The sequence below is a fragment of the Primulina eburnea genome, chromosome 12 (genome assembly GCF_022965805.1).
Source record: "Primulina eburnea isolate SZY01 chromosome 12, ASM2296580v1, whole genome shotgun sequence".
Taxonomy (NCBI): domain Eukaryota; kingdom Viridiplantae; phylum Streptophyta; class Magnoliopsida; order Lamiales; family Gesneriaceae; genus Primulina; species Primulina eburnea.
The window spans coordinates 6,722,426-6,733,056 of NC_133112.1; positions in this window are offsets into that span (position 1 = coordinate 6,722,426).

Here is a 10,631-nt window from a genome sequence, read left to right on the forward strand (position 1 = left end):
TGGCATGTGAAATCATCTCCAAAGTACAATGAAGTTGTTCGAGCATCACATGAGTGTTTAAATGCTATGAACGAAGAGATGAATTCTATGGCATCTAATGGAGTATGAGATCTTGTTCAGTTTCCTGATAGTGTAAAAGTCATTGGATGTAGATGGGTCTTCAAAACAAAGAAAGACTTATTATGCAATATTGAAAGATATAAACAAGACTCGTAGCTAAATGATTCACTCAACAGGAATTAATCGACTATAAGGAGACTTTTTCTCCTGTATCTAAAAAAGATTCTCTCCGTATCATTTTAGCATTAGTTGCATATTTTGACTTAGATTTACAACAAATGGATGTGAAAACAGTTTTTCTCAACGGAGAATTAGAGGAAGATGCTTATATGAAACAACTTGAAGGATTTTTCTCTAGTAATAGTGAGCATTTGGTATGTAAGCTTAAGAAATCTATATACGGATTGAAACAAGCTTCCCGTCAATGGTATTTGAAATTTCATGATGTTATCTCTTCATTCGGATTCGTAGAGAACATCATGGATCAATGTATATATCATAAGGTAGTGGAAGTAAGATTTATTTCCTTATTCTATATGTGGATGATATATTACTTGTAACCAATGATAAATGTTTAATTGTTATATGATGTGAAACAATTTGTATCTAAAAAATTTGATATGAAGGATATGTGCAGTGTATCTTATATCATTGACATTAAGATACATAGAGACCGAATTAAAGGTATTCTAGGTTTGTCTCAAGAAAACTATATCAACATAGTTTTAGAGAGATATCAGATGAAAAATTGTTCACCAATTATAACTCTCGTTGTGAAAGGAGATAAGTTCAATTTAAGCCAATGCCCAAAGAACTATCTAGAGCGGGAACAATGAAAAACATTCATTATACTTCTGCTGTTGGAAGCTTGATGTATGCTCAGGTTTACACTACATCTGACATTGAATTTGTTGTTAGGATGTTGGGAAGATATCAGAGTAATCCAAGTTTAGACTATTGGAAAGCTGTAAAGAAAGTGATGAGGTACCTTCAAGGGACCAAATATTATATGCTTATGTTCAGACGAACTGAGAATTTAGAAGTACTTGGCTATTCTGATTCAGACTACGCTGGATGCATTGATTCACGAAAAATCCACTTCAGGATATATTTTTATGCTAGCTGGTGGAGCTGTATCTTGAAGAAGTGCAAAGCAGACATTGACTGCTACTTCTACCATGGAAGCTGAGTTCGTAACTTGTTTTGAGGCAATCTCACATAATGTATGGTTGAAGAGTTTCATTTCGAGGCTTAGAATTATGGATTATATATCTGAGTCATTAAGAATATATTATGACAATTCAGCTGATGTATTTATGGCTAAAAATAACAAAAGTAGCAGTCGAAACAAGCACATCGACATTAAGTATTTAGCGATACTAGAACGTGTTAAAGATAAGAAATTAATTATCGAGCACATTAGCACATGAATTGATGATTGCAGATCCTTTGACTAAAGACATGTCACCATTGAAATTTAGGGATTATACAGAAAGAATGAGACTTGGTTCTTTTATGTAATTTTGTTGTAAAAACAAACTAATGAAACTATCATGTGATATTTTCTCATATTTATTGTGCATACATTCACTGATTCGAGATATATCAATAAATTTGGACCTCGAATAAACATAAGGTTTTATTCATTCAGTTATACATATTTGAGATATATAATGCATTGTAATACATAGAAGATAATACTCGTTTTAAGATGACATTTCGCCATGATTCATGTATTTTGTTTTCTCCTATCGAAAATGAGATATGAGCCAAGTGGGAGAATGTAAGAAAAAGTGGCACATATCAATTCATATCAAAAGAAGAATAAACGTGTAGGAATTGACGACGACCATAACCTACATTTTTGACAAATGATACAATCCGCCTCAACTTTAGAAAATTGAGACGCACATGCGCCTCTTCTTTTGACAATAAAGCTCCTGCAATCACTCATCGATGATATGAGAAATGCCTATAAATAACAGTGATTGAGGTCCTAAGTTCAATCCTCATAAGAACAAAATACACAATTTACAGAGAGTGCTGAAATGTTTAGAAGACATCAATAGGAGGAAAACATAAAAACTTTCAAATTATTCAATGGCCGAAGGTAACACTCGATTCGTTTCCGCAAATTATTTATCATGTTTATAAATGTATTGAAACATGATTTTTGAGAAAAAATTCTTGACATGAAATACTCATATTATTCGAGTAGTTTGTTTTTATTGGTGGATTGGTTCATATGATATATTGCCGCACAAAATTTGAGAAAGCATGTTAGATTTTTGTTTACATCAAGAAACACTAAAAATTCCAACATTCGACTAACGAAGATGAATGACATAGCTAGGAAAGGAAAGACAGATCACTGCTAAAATCTTGCTACAAATTAAGGTTTAATTTGTCCCACGTACGATCACATTTTTATCATTGTAATTACTTTATAAATATACGCCCATCAGTGTGTGCCCGAACTGATATTAATAATGAATCGATAATTATCCATATTGAGCACTGAACACAAGCACTAAGAATTAACATTGTTGCTCGCTAAGAACATGGAATGATTCTGATTGCTCTTTTGAACTTTATGGCCACTAATATTGACCAATTTAATGTAATTTACAATCTATATCACTATGGAAGATGAGTTCGTAGCTTGTTTTGAGACAACCTCACATGGTGTATGGTTGATAGTTTCATTTCGAGGTTTAGAACTATGGATTTTATATCTGGGCCACTAAGAATATATTGTGACAATTCAACTGCTGTTTTTATGGTTAAAAACAACAAAAGTGCTAGTCGAAACAAGTACATCGACATTAAGTATTTAGCCATACTGAGAACATGTTAAAAATAAGAACTTAATTATCGAGCACATTATCACTGAATTGATGATTGCAGATCCTTTGACTAAAGGCATGCCACCATTGAAATTTAAGGATCATATAGAAAGAATAAGACTTGCTTCCTTTATGTAATTTTGTTGTAAAAACAAATTAATGGTATTATGATGTGATATTTTCTCATATGTATTGTGCACATATTTATTGATTCGAGAGATATCAATAAAGTTGGATCTCGAATAAACATAATGTTTATTCATTCAGTTATACATATTTGAGATACACAATGCATTGTGATACATGGAAGTATACTCGTTTTAAGATGACATATCGTCATGATTCATGTATTTTGTTTTCTTCTATGGAAAATGAGTATGAGGCAAGTGGAAGAATGTAAGAAAAAGTGACATATTAATTCATATCAGAAGAAGAATAAGCGTGTAGCAAATGGCGACAGCCATAGCCTACATTTTTTTACAAACGGTACACACCGTCTCAATTTTAGAAAATTGAAACGCGCATGCGCCTCTTCTTTTGACAATAAAGCTCCTGCAATCACTCATTGATGACATGAGAATTGCCTATAAATAACAGTGATTGAGGTCTCTAAGCACAGACTTCATAAAAACAAAATACACAATCTACAGATAATGTTGGAGTGCTTAAAAGGCATCAATCGAAGGGAAATAGAAAAACTTTCAAATTATTCAATGGTCGGAGGTAACACTCGATTCGTTTCCGCAAATTATTTATCATGTTTATAAATATATGAAACATGATTTTTGAGAAAAATTCTTGACATGAAATACTCATATTATTCGAGTAGTTTGTTTTTATTGGTGGATTGGTTCATATGATATATTGCCGCACAAAATTTGAGAAAGCATGTTAGATTTTTGTTTACATCAAGAAACACTAAAAATTCCAACATTCGACTAACGAAGATGAATGACATAGCTAGGAAAAGAAAGACAGATCACTGCTAAAATCTTGCTACAAATTAAGGTTTAATTTGTCCCACGTACGATCACATTTTTATCATTGTTACTTTATAAATATACGCCCATCGTGTGTGCCCGAACTGATATTAATAATGAATCGATAATTATCCGTATTGAGCACTAAACACAAGCACTAAGAATTAACATTGTTGCTAGCTAAGAACATGGAATGATTCTGATTGCTCTTTTGAACTTTAGGGCCACTAATATTGACCAATTTAATGTAATTTACAATCCACATCACTTTTCCAAATTAATGGTTGGATTAAGAGCCACTACTATAATTTTATTACATAAATAATTAGATCTTACTTTTAAAAGAGATTTAGACTGTCGCCATCAAAGATTCTCGACAAAATGAGCACATATTCTTGTCCAACTTAAAGAAAAAGTGGTGCACTTCTAAAAGGCTAAAAACCCATGGAAAAACTTAAGGGGAAAATATAAAAAAGAAACGAAAAGAAAACCAAAAATACATAATTAAGGACTATATATATACATACATATATATACATACATATATATATATATATATATATATATATATATATATATATATATATATATATATATATATATATATAACATAAAAACCACTATATTATTTTTGTTGTTGTATATATACAAAAATATTGAAAATTGGAAAAACTCTTACATTTAGTCTCTCTATGTATTATGTTTCAATAACAAGAATATACGGTAGGAAAGTAGGCAGTTAGGGTGACAAATTTAATATCTTAAGCCAAATAAAATCACAAATTATGTAGAATCAAGAAATCTCCATTCCCAATTTCAAAATTATCACGAAAATTAAATTTTTGGAAAAATAAACAAATCTAAAGAATCAAAGAGACAAATCATATTATAAGAAAGAAACAAAAATATTACATATCTTGCATGCATGCAAAAAACCATCTCCGAATGTAAATTATCTGGAGAAGATTTTTACAGGACTTCGAATAATATACTTCAAAAGGAAACATCAAGATTTCCATTTGGATAGATGATAAAAAGGGTTTATCATGATCCCACAAATAACATACATATATAAATCCGTGGAAAAAAGAATGGTAAGTTTTCAACTGATACGCGGGTTCGGCTGTTATCGCAGCATGCTGTTAGTTGCCAGGGGGCGTGTCGTGACCCATTCCCGGGCTATTTCCGGGAGTCGTTGGCCTGAAAGCTTCTTTCTGCATCTTCTTATACCGATTCAATCGAATATCATACAAGGCTGGAGGATTGTGCCAGTTTGAATCATGGATCGGTATGGGAGGTCGAACGTCCAGACGACGGGAGGCCGAATTCATTCCGAAATGCTGCAAAAACATTAGGGTAATACAGAGAGCCATTGCACATTTTCCCTTAGGTGAGGCCATGAAGTACTGTACTTGGAGATTAAGAATGCACAAGTTGTATTCCAATTGTGGGGAAGTAGTACGAGGGTGCTGCATGACTTGAGCTGCTATTTAATTAAGGCAATGGCAATGTCCCCACAAATGGCATAATTTTTGTGCAAAGTTCTCCCTTAATGAGTTTATGTACGTGATGCCTGTATATTATACACAATATATCGTATGTATTGATTTGGAGACGTACGTACGTATATTTTGATATTGAAACCTTGTTTTGTTTCAAATAAAATTTAGATGCTTAATTAATGAGAAAATAAAATATCAAACAAAAAGTCTTGATTAACTTACATTAGTTAATTTTATATATGATGAAGATAAAATTTATTAAAATTTGAGAAAAATATTAATGGTAATTATATGAATGAGTGATCAATTATAGGTGTATTTGAAATAAATTTAAGGATCTTATATAGAGGGATGCAAGTGAGTCAAACTAATTGTGAGTATTTCATGAGCAGTTCAATCAAACTCGATTCGAAAGTCGAGTTCAAGTAGCTCGAGAGATCGAGTTTCAATTATTTGCACTCGAGTAGCTCACGAGCTGCTCGAGTATTAATCACACACACACTTATATATATATATAGAAGTATGAAATATAAGAGATATATTGTCAATACATACCCAAATTTGAGCTCGAAACCGAGATCAGGATCAATGTGCTAGAATTTAAATTTTCAAGCTCGAATTTGGGCAACTCGATATATACATGAGTCGAGCTCGAGCTTGAAATGGATCAATCGAGTTTTATTATGGTATAATGACAATTGATAAATCATGAGATTTGGAATGTGGGCAACAACAATAAAAAACATCGATGAGGCACATGGGAGTTGGAGGTTTTTCCGGAAAGATCGAATATGGTAATGCCATAAATCATAGGAATATTTCCGTATTTAGTACACAATAACATCTTGACTCGTTCAATCTCAAAAGGGTTTTCTTCCACCACCATTCATTACAAAGTTCACAAGATATCATAACTTAATATTAATAAAGGGCTTCCAGGACATCATGATTAGACACCACAAATACACACACACAACACACATATATATCCAACTAAAGTGATATCAAATATAGGAGTAGGTCTCTTGTGAGACGGTCTCACGAATCTTTATCTGTGTGACATGTACTCTACGATATTCACAATAAAAAGTAATACTCTTAGCATAAAAAATAATATTTTTTATGGATTACCTAAATAAGATATCAGTATCACAAAATACGACCCGTGAGACATCTCACACAAGGTTTTACCTAATATAGATGGATATATTTTTAAGATTAAGATATATTTTTTTTAAAAAAAAATATTTAAAGAATTCAAAAAAAATTGTATCGATTGTGGGGGGTTATCTAGGGAGGAAACGAGCGTAGAAAGTCCATAAATATTCCTCGATTACTTTTATGCCATTCAACAATTAAAAAGCTTGTCAATACTAGAATATATTTTCAGTCCACATAATGTTTTTTATTTAAGGAAATCTTAATCTCTAAACCAAAGTATGAAGGCAAATACCTGAGATTCTGTGTATGACCGATCATGTGATTCTGTAATAAAAACAATAATAAAATTGCAACTCGAGTAGTCACATCTATGAGACGTGCTCGAGAATTTGTATCATATCTTTGAAAATATATTATATATTATATTATATTATATGTCGGGCATGAGAATAAATGTTAATATTTCAATAAAATAACCTCGAAGAATATTTTTGATCATTTCAGAAGTTCGACAACAATCTACATTTACTTTGGAGATGGACCTATTTGAAGTGGAGATGGGAGATATTTCGTGTCACATAAAATATATGATATTTGCAAGTGTTAAAAGAATATTGGAAGTTGCACCTGAATTAGTCATTAAATGGTATTAATATAATTGTTATAAGAAATGAAAATTCCCCATCTTATAAGAGCACCCGCAACACCCACCACCTCGTTAAAAATCGTAGGGTTCATATGCTACATACACATTACATTAACACATCTATTCTCCCACATTCATTTTAACATTAGGTCCCGCTGTCCACCCATTCATCTTATTTTTACTTTAAATTAAATAAATTAAATTTCAAATTTTTTAAGAAATTTAAATTATTATTAGTTTATATTAATAATAATATATTTTTATATATTTAGTACGTAAAATAATTTAAATTTATGAGTGTCACTTATTTAAAATTAAAAATTTATTATAAACCTAAAATAAAACGGTACAACATATAATAATAAATAACACTTGCATAAAAATAAAAGAAATTAAATTAAACTTAAGAGAAGATGCAAAATACTAATTCAAGGATTGTTGTTGTATTGTGACCAAATATGTTCAACTAAGTCGGCACGAAGTTGGTGATGCACATGAGTGTCACGTATTTCGGAATTTGTTCGGTTATATTCATGAAATCCTCGGTTTGAGCCCTGGACGGGTTGTGCGGATTCGTCACCTTCATCGTTGTACCAGTTTTTCACGTGAATCCTCTCATCTTCGATAATCATGTTATGTAAAATAATGCATGCTAACATAATATATTTTAACTTTTTTCTGTACCAATAACGAGCTGGACCTCTGACAATTGCCCATCGAGCTTGGAGCACCCCAAATGCTCGTTCAACATCTTTTCTTGCAGACTCTTGTCTTTTCTTAAAAAGCCTCCTCTTTGGATCATCCGGGCAAGGAAAAGCCTTAACGAAAGTGGCCCATTTCGGATATATTCCATCTGTTAAATAATACCCCTTCGTATATTGAGTCTCGTTGACCATGAAATTAATCTCTGGTGCATTTTCTTATAAGACGTTATTGAATATGGGAGATTCCTACAACACGTTAAGATCATTACGTGAACCCGCGACACCAAAGAATGCATGCCATATCCACAAGTCTTGAGACGCGACCGCTTCAAGCACGATTGTCGGTGACCCATGGCCTCTTGTAAACTGGCATTTCCAAGCAATTGGGCAATTTTTCCATTCCCAGTGCATGCAATCAAGACTGCCCAACATTCCAGGGAACCCATGCCTTTCATCATGTTTTTGAAGAAGATGTTGAACATCATCAACATTTGGCCTTCTCAAATATCGATAACTAAATAGTTCAACTACATATCCGCAGAACTTGAAAAGACACTTGATGGCAGTTGATTCACCCATGCGTATGTACTCGTCAAGATGGTCGGTCGGACTCCATACGCCAATTGACGAATTGCAGCCGTGCATTTTTGTAGTGGGGTGACAAGCCTTTTCTTCTCGCAGCATCGTCCCTTTGCTGAAAATACGGTGAACGATCCTCAAGTGCATTCACTATTCGAAAGAATAACTCTCTTCGCATGCGAAATCGTATTCGAAATATTTGATCTGGATACACTGGGTTTGTGGAGAAATAATCAATGAAGAGCCTCGCATGCCCGGCTTCACGATTTCTTTGGATGAACCTTCTTCTTTGCCGCATCACGTTATTACTTTGATATGCTTCAACTCTTTGTCGACTTTGTTGAAGTATCAATGACATTAGCTCTTTCCCCAGATCATAATCTTCGTCATCAACTTCAACTTGGACTTCGTTTTCACTTGTCGAGCTAGAGGTTGAACTACTGGAATATTGAGACATTTTGGAGTAAACTAAATTCAAGTGTATGTGTTTGCCAAATGGTATGTTTGTAGAATGAAGAATTGTATAGTACAAGGTGTCTATATATATTGAAATTTGCAACGGCTATATTCCAACGGCTACTTTGCAACGACTATATTTCAACGACTACTTTAAACCAATACATTAAATAAAGAAACAACGTTTAGCGACGGTTTGTGGAAAGCCGTCGCAAATAGCGATGGTTGTTTCAAAACCGTCGCTAAATGTCCAATTTTATTAAAAAAAATAACCGGACAGAGGGGTGTTCATAAAATATAATTAAAATAATTCAAAACACGTGGAGCCCGCGTGTCAGCAAATTAGCGACGGTTTCTAAAAATCCGTCGCTAATAGCGACGGCTTTTTAGAAACCGTCGTTAATTGTCCAATTTGTTTTAAAAAATAAACTGACACATGGGCGTTCAAAGAATTGAACGTCCCATACCCTCTCTATAACACCCACTCACAATGGAGAGGGGTGTTAAATGGGTGTTATAACGCCCAGTCACAATGAAGAGTGGTGTTAAATGGATGTTATACACCCCTTTAACACCCTTCTCCATTGTGAGTGAGCGTTATAGCACAACACCTATTTAACACCCTATTGTGGGTGTCCTAAGCAAGGAAAAAACTATTTCTGTATACCAGAGATAGAATGCCAAAAATACCCGTCTACTGTCTTATTTAACATATTGTTTCACTCGTGAGATGATATAATAAATTGAAATATCGAGAAAACATAATTGTTTTTTAAGTTTAATTATTATAAAAATTGAGTAAAACGTACGATGATCATGAAATGAATGTTTCGGCAAAGAATAGTCAACATATATCATTTAATGCATGTCTGATGTTGATTAATTAAAAACGGTCGTATTTTGCATTCTCAGTAGATGGAAAGAAATTTTCTACACGCGATTTCACACTTATGGAGTGCTCTATAAATAGAGCATCCTCCTTTCATTCTAAAATCATTACTTCTTCGAGTTTTCTCTCATCTTATAAGCATTTGAGTGCTTAGTTCTATAATATTTGTGAAGTGTTTTGTTCTTTTTTATTAAGAGAGTGTGTTATCTTTGGAAACGCAATAGGTGAGTTGTACACCATAAAATATTATAGTAGAGATATTTTCATCTTGCTCGTGGTTTTTACCCTAATAATTTTTAGGGGTTTTCCATGTAAATCTCGGTATTCAGTTTATTTTTTTTTTATATTTATTATTTCAAATTATCGCACATGAGACCAACAAAATGATGTCGAATAACATAAAAGTATCTAATCACGATATGTCACGTTTGAATCGTGAGATGATATAATAATTGATGTATGATATAAAAATTTTATATCAATATATGAATAACATATTAATTTACAACTCTAACTATTTATAACTTGAATCAAACATCGGATGAAACAAATTTGTTTAATAACTAATATCTCATCCTCCGCAACAATCGAAATGATAGGTAATTGTTTTAATAGATTAACTGTCGTAACAGGAGGGCAGGCGCGGCTGACTCTTTTGTTTAGGGAATCCCAAAAACTAAGATTTCCTCAAATTTCTCTTTAAAAGATGAATATTATTTCTACCCTGAGATGAGATTTTGAAAATAAAAGGTACCTGCATTTATTCTCCACTGTTCAAAATCTTCAAAGAGTTAACAATGCAAGCATA